General features: G+C 57.8%; 1 pseudogene; it reads left to right on the plus strand.

Annotated features, from left to right (window-relative positions):
• The first annotated feature begins 2,400 nt into the window (after nt 1-2,400).
• Nucleotides 2,401-3,579, plus strand: LOC142426017 (ras-related protein Rap-2c pseudogene; annotated as a pseudogene).
• The last annotated feature ends 1,567 nt before the right edge of the window (nt 3,580-5,146 follow it).

Here is a 5,146-nt window from a genome sequence, read left to right on the forward strand (position 1 = left end):
ATGGCATCTAACAACAACAACAACAACAACAACAAGTCCTGCTCTGCAATTAGGAAAAGAATCCCCCACCCCATCTTGTTTCGATAGTTACAGATGTTCACTGATGTTCAGATGTGCTCTGAACAAAACCATGTTTTTCAGAACCAACTGATAGGATGGGGAAAAGAAAGCTGGCCTGAGGGTCTGTGGCTGTGCCCTCCCCTGCCCACTGGGGCCAGCCAGCCACCACAGTCATTGAAGAGGACACTGCGGAAAAGATCCAAGCAGGCCAGGAGCAAACAAAAAGAGTTCTTTCTCCTGGCTGGCGGAGACAGCTGAAGTCATGGCTCCCAGACTCCAGACCTCCCAGCTCTCAGCCATCTTATCCTCCGGGCTTTGCTGCAGGGCTCATGTGTGTTACCAGGGCTGGCTGGGGGTTATGGACAGTCTTCCCATGGCTTCAGTTCCCAAGGACCGTGACTGTCTTAAGGACAGGCTGCTTTGGGGCTGCCCCCTGGGGCACAATCTTTCCATACATTCTCAAGCACCCAGTGGGGTTCATCTGTTGAGGATGATCTAGACACTGTTGATTGGAAAGCAATTTCTGTGACTGACCACATCGCAGGTGCCCAAGATAAACTAGCCCTTTTCTTTCTCCCCATCACCTGAATTCCAATTCTACACCGAAGCAAGTGTTTGTTGTTCGGTGTCATCCAGTCCATTTAAACTCACAGTGACCTCATGTACAATGGAAGGAAACACTGTCCGGCCTGTGCCATCCTCACCACGGTGCCTGAGCCTCGGCTGCTGTTGCAGTCGCTGTCAGTCCATCTCCCTGAGAGCCTTCCTCCGTTTTGCTGCCCCTCTCTTGAGCATGACGTCCTTTACCAGGGACTGGTCTCTCCCGGCAACATGTCCAAAGCACACGTGACAGAGTCTCTCCATCTTTCTTTCTAAGGAGCACTCTGGCCATTCTTGCCCCAAGATTTGTCTGTTCTTTTGGTAACCCACGATGCTTTCAATATTCTTCGCCAGCACCACAATTCAAAGGCATCAGTTCCTCTTTGGTCTTTATTCAATGTCCAACTATCACAGACCTATGATGCCATTGCTGCCAGGGAGGCAGGACACACAAGCTGGGTGGATTGGGGGTGGGTGGGGGAGGTCTCTGTCCAGCAGGAGGTACCAACTTGAGGGAGGAGTCATTGGGGCCCACTACTGGGAAATGACTGCTCTGAGTTGTCCCTGAGCACAGGCCTGTGGGCCCCTCTAAGTCCTAAGGTGCCTGCTTTTACAAGATAAAGAGCTGACCCAATTAAAACAAAGCCAGGAAGACCCACCTCCACTTTCCTTTCCTCCAGCCCTTCTCCTCTGAATCCAGGCATGGAAAGCAGGTTGTGCCTTAGGAGATGTCAGAAAAGGGGAGGGGACAGCCGACCCTGTAGGGTGACCCCAAAGCCAGGTGCTCACAGAGTGTGTGTGGTTTGAGCCTGAGTGGGCGGGTCAAGTGACCAGTTGGATGGAGTTGTGGTCACCCTTCCCTAAGGTCAGTGCTGAGTGTTGTCAGTGCCCTCGGGGGACACAGGGGACATGGAAACACGGGGAACCTTTCCTTAGAGATTTTCCAGGCGGTAGCCTACTGAAAGAGATCCCAGGGCTTTCTGCTGCAGAGCCTCAGCCTTAGGCCTAGCAAGCAAGACTGGTTTGACCCGGAGTGCTAGAAAACCTGCAGGGGTGTCCCTGGGGGTGATGACCTGTGATCAACATTTTAGGGTGATTCCTGGGGCTCCTGAGAAAAAGGGGACTGGAGTGGACTAACAGTCACAGATGGGGATCTTAAGTAACTTGGGAACCTCCAAGCAAAACTGTTAGCCACGGATTTGCTGATCTGCCCCTGAGCTTGGGGTCTTCACTGGCTTGGGAGGGGCCCCACCTCCGAGGCCCACCAGGGCCTGACTTTGAGTGGCGCCAGCCAGGCTTGCGGACTGATCCCATGGCAGAGAAACGCCAGCCTGGAAAGCAACTGAGAGTCTTCTCTGGAGTAGAAGGAGGGGACGCAGCCACCCTGACCACAACGCTGGCTGGGTGGGGACAGGGGAAAGGCCAGCAGGGCCTGGACAGACTGTACTGGGTGGGGGACAACAGGTCCAGGCAGGCAGTTCTGTGGCCAGGAGGCCCTGGGTCTGGGCCGCTGAGGGGCGGAGACACCTCGGACACCCAGCCTGGCAGGCCTTCCGCCTCCGTGGCGGCGTGGCGGCGGGGACAGGGAGGGAGGACCAGGGGAGGGCCAGAGGGTGGCCTGGGAGCCAGTGAGGCCGCCCACCCTGCAGGCGCTGCCGCCGGGCCCCGCCCCCATGCGTCCCCGCCCCTTCCGCCCTGGTCAGCGCAGCCCCCTGCGCGCGCCCGCCCGCCTGCCCGCCCGCCCGCCCGCACTCTGGCCTGCTCTCTCTGGCCCCCGGCTGCGCGGCCGTGGCCATGGCTGCGCTGGGGCTGCCGCGACCCGCCAAGGGCTACCGCGTGGTGTTGCTGGGCAGCGCGTCCGTGGGCAAGACGGCGCTGGCCACGCAGTTCACCTACGGGACCTTCCCCACGCACTGCGAGCCGGCCGTCGAGGACCTGTTCAGCAAGCTCATCGAGGTGAACAAGGCGCCCGCGCTGCTGGAGATCGTGGACACGGTGGGCGCCACGCACCTGGTCACGCTCACCGACCTGTACCTGCGCAACGGCGACGGCTTCGTGCTGCTCTACAGCGTGGACAACGCGGCCTCTTTCCAGGCGCTGCGGCCGCTGCGCGAGCGCCTGGGCCGCCTGCGGGGCCCCCGCGCGGCGCCGCTGGTGCTGGTGGCCACCAAGGCCGACCTGGACTCGGAGCGCCAGGTGCTGACAGCGCAGGGCCGCGAGCTGGCCCGCGAGTGGCGGTGCCCGTTCCTGGAGGTCACGGCCAAGAGCAAGCTCATGGTGGACCGGGTGTTCACGCAGATCGTGCGCGAGATGGAGGCCCAGGCCCGCGCCCCAGCCCGGGCCCCTGTGCCAGTCCCCGCCGTCCGGCCGAGGCCCCAGCAGACGTGGCCCTCGGAGAGGTACATCGGCTGACTGGTGGCGCTCCCTGTCCACGGGCCCCCTCTGGACGCTCCTGACCTCGGCATTCCCCCTCCGTGCCAGCGGCCACTCCAGCCTCAGATCCTCACAACTGGGTGAAACCTGCAGGCGTCCCCCTGTCCGCGCTGGAAGACCCCCGAGCCTGCAGCCTCTTGTCTGGAGAGGGGACCGCCCTCTTCCTGGAGTGGAATTTGGGATCGGACTGGACTTTGAAATGAACTTCTGCGTGACTCCAGTATTTGAAGTTGACCACGACCCCGGAAGTGAAGAGGGTCAGTCCCACCCGCCGACAGCCCACAGTGATTTATTTCTCCACACAGTGACAGTGCTTCTGCATGGAGGGCGGGGGCGGGGCTGCCTGGGTAGAAAGGGGACCGCGTGTCCCTGGGAGGGAAGGAACAGCTGCGTGTCCACAGGGAGACCGCTCAGCTGCCCCAGCTGTTGGGAACGTGGGGCTGGTTTCTGCCGCTGTAATTTGTATAAAAACAAAGTGAGGACACAGTTGCTGACCATTAGTGTTTCCTTCCTGGGTCCCCTGGAAAGCTGTCCCTGCGCCTGGCCTGTCTCTGCCCGCCTGGGTGTTTGCACACATGCCCCCACCTCTCCCGTGGGCTCCTGCTGAGCTCTGCCTACTCCTAGTGTTTGGTCCCCCCTGAGTGTGGTGCTGGGCCGCATGGAGGGGCTTCCACCCCTGTGACCTCATATGCCAGAGGAGCACTGCCCCGGGGCTCCTGGACCGGGGTCCTGGTGGAGCCGATATCCAGGGGGTTCCTCCCAGAGGGCTGCTCGTGGCCATCGGCGCTGAGCTCTTCTTAACAACGATGCAGACACGGGCACAGAGACCAAGCATGTAGGGACCTTTAGCCTGGGCTTCCTGTAACCATCAGATTCCTGGAAAGCTCTCTGCTGTTGTTAAGCGTTATCCCGGGCACACTTGTCCTGACGGGAGACGCTGGTATTCATGTGCACTGGTCAGTCGGGTAACCTCCCCTCCCGCAGCCTGGGTGTCCGTGTCCGGAGCCCAACTCTCACCATGTGACCGTCTCTCTCCCTAAAGTCCCCAAGAACCCAGTGAGCCTGTGAACTGACAGCGAATTCTCTCAGAGGACAGGGAAGGAAGCAGGGGGTGGTGGTCATGGGTGGCTGTGGTGAGTGTATTTGTATGTATGGGATGCATATATCGCAGAATGGACTTGACTTTGACACAAGCAACAGGCTTTAAGATCTAGCCGTGGGACAGCCAGTTCCCAGAACTGCACGTTAAGGCTGGAGCGGCTTCCCCTGCCTGGGGTCTCCCTCTCCTTCTCTGGAGCTGGGACACCTACTTCTGAAGCCTTCACATTGTTAAAAACAAACAAACAATTGCAATAAACAAAATAAAAACGAAACAAGGTAAAGAGCTCAAGGGTATTGAAGCCCAGGGTAAATGACAAGCAGTTCCTCTATGTGATTTCCTGGATACTGTTCCGTTTCTTTAAAAACAGAACAAGAGTTTGAGGTAGTCCAGTTACAAGGGTGCTTCTAAGGAGAAGACTAGGGAACCTTGGTGGTGTAGGGGTTGCTCGGCAGGGTGAAATCTGAAGGATTGGCAGTTGGAAACCACCTGCTTATGCTTGCGAGAACAACTGGGCTTTCTAATCCTGTAAACACGAGGAAGACTGGGCTTTCTATTCCTGTAAACACGAGGAAGACTGGGCTTTCTATTCCTGTAAACACGAGGAAGACTGGGCTTTCTATTCCTGTAAACACGAGAACGACTGGACTTTCTAATCGTGTAAACACACCAACAACTGGGCTTTTTATTCCTGTAAACAGTTACAGTCTCAGAAACCCACAGTGTGTCCAATGAATCAGCATTGACGGGATGGACATGCGAGGGAGACACACAGAAAATCCACAACAAGCTAGGCTTAACCTTGCTCCCCCTTACTGGATATGCTCACATCAGATTACGAGGTGGACTGTATGGAGGTCTGGTGGCACAATGCTTAAGCACTTGGGAGATAACCACATAGGTCAGTGGTTCGAACCCTCCAACAGCTCCTAGGGAGGAGATGAGGCAAGAAAA

This window comes from Tenrec ecaudatus, chromosome 14 (assembly GCF_050624435.1).
Source record: "Tenrec ecaudatus isolate mTenEca1 chromosome 14, mTenEca1.hap1, whole genome shotgun sequence".
Lineage (NCBI taxonomy): Eukaryota > Metazoa > Chordata > Mammalia > Afrosoricida > Tenrecidae > Tenrec > Tenrec ecaudatus.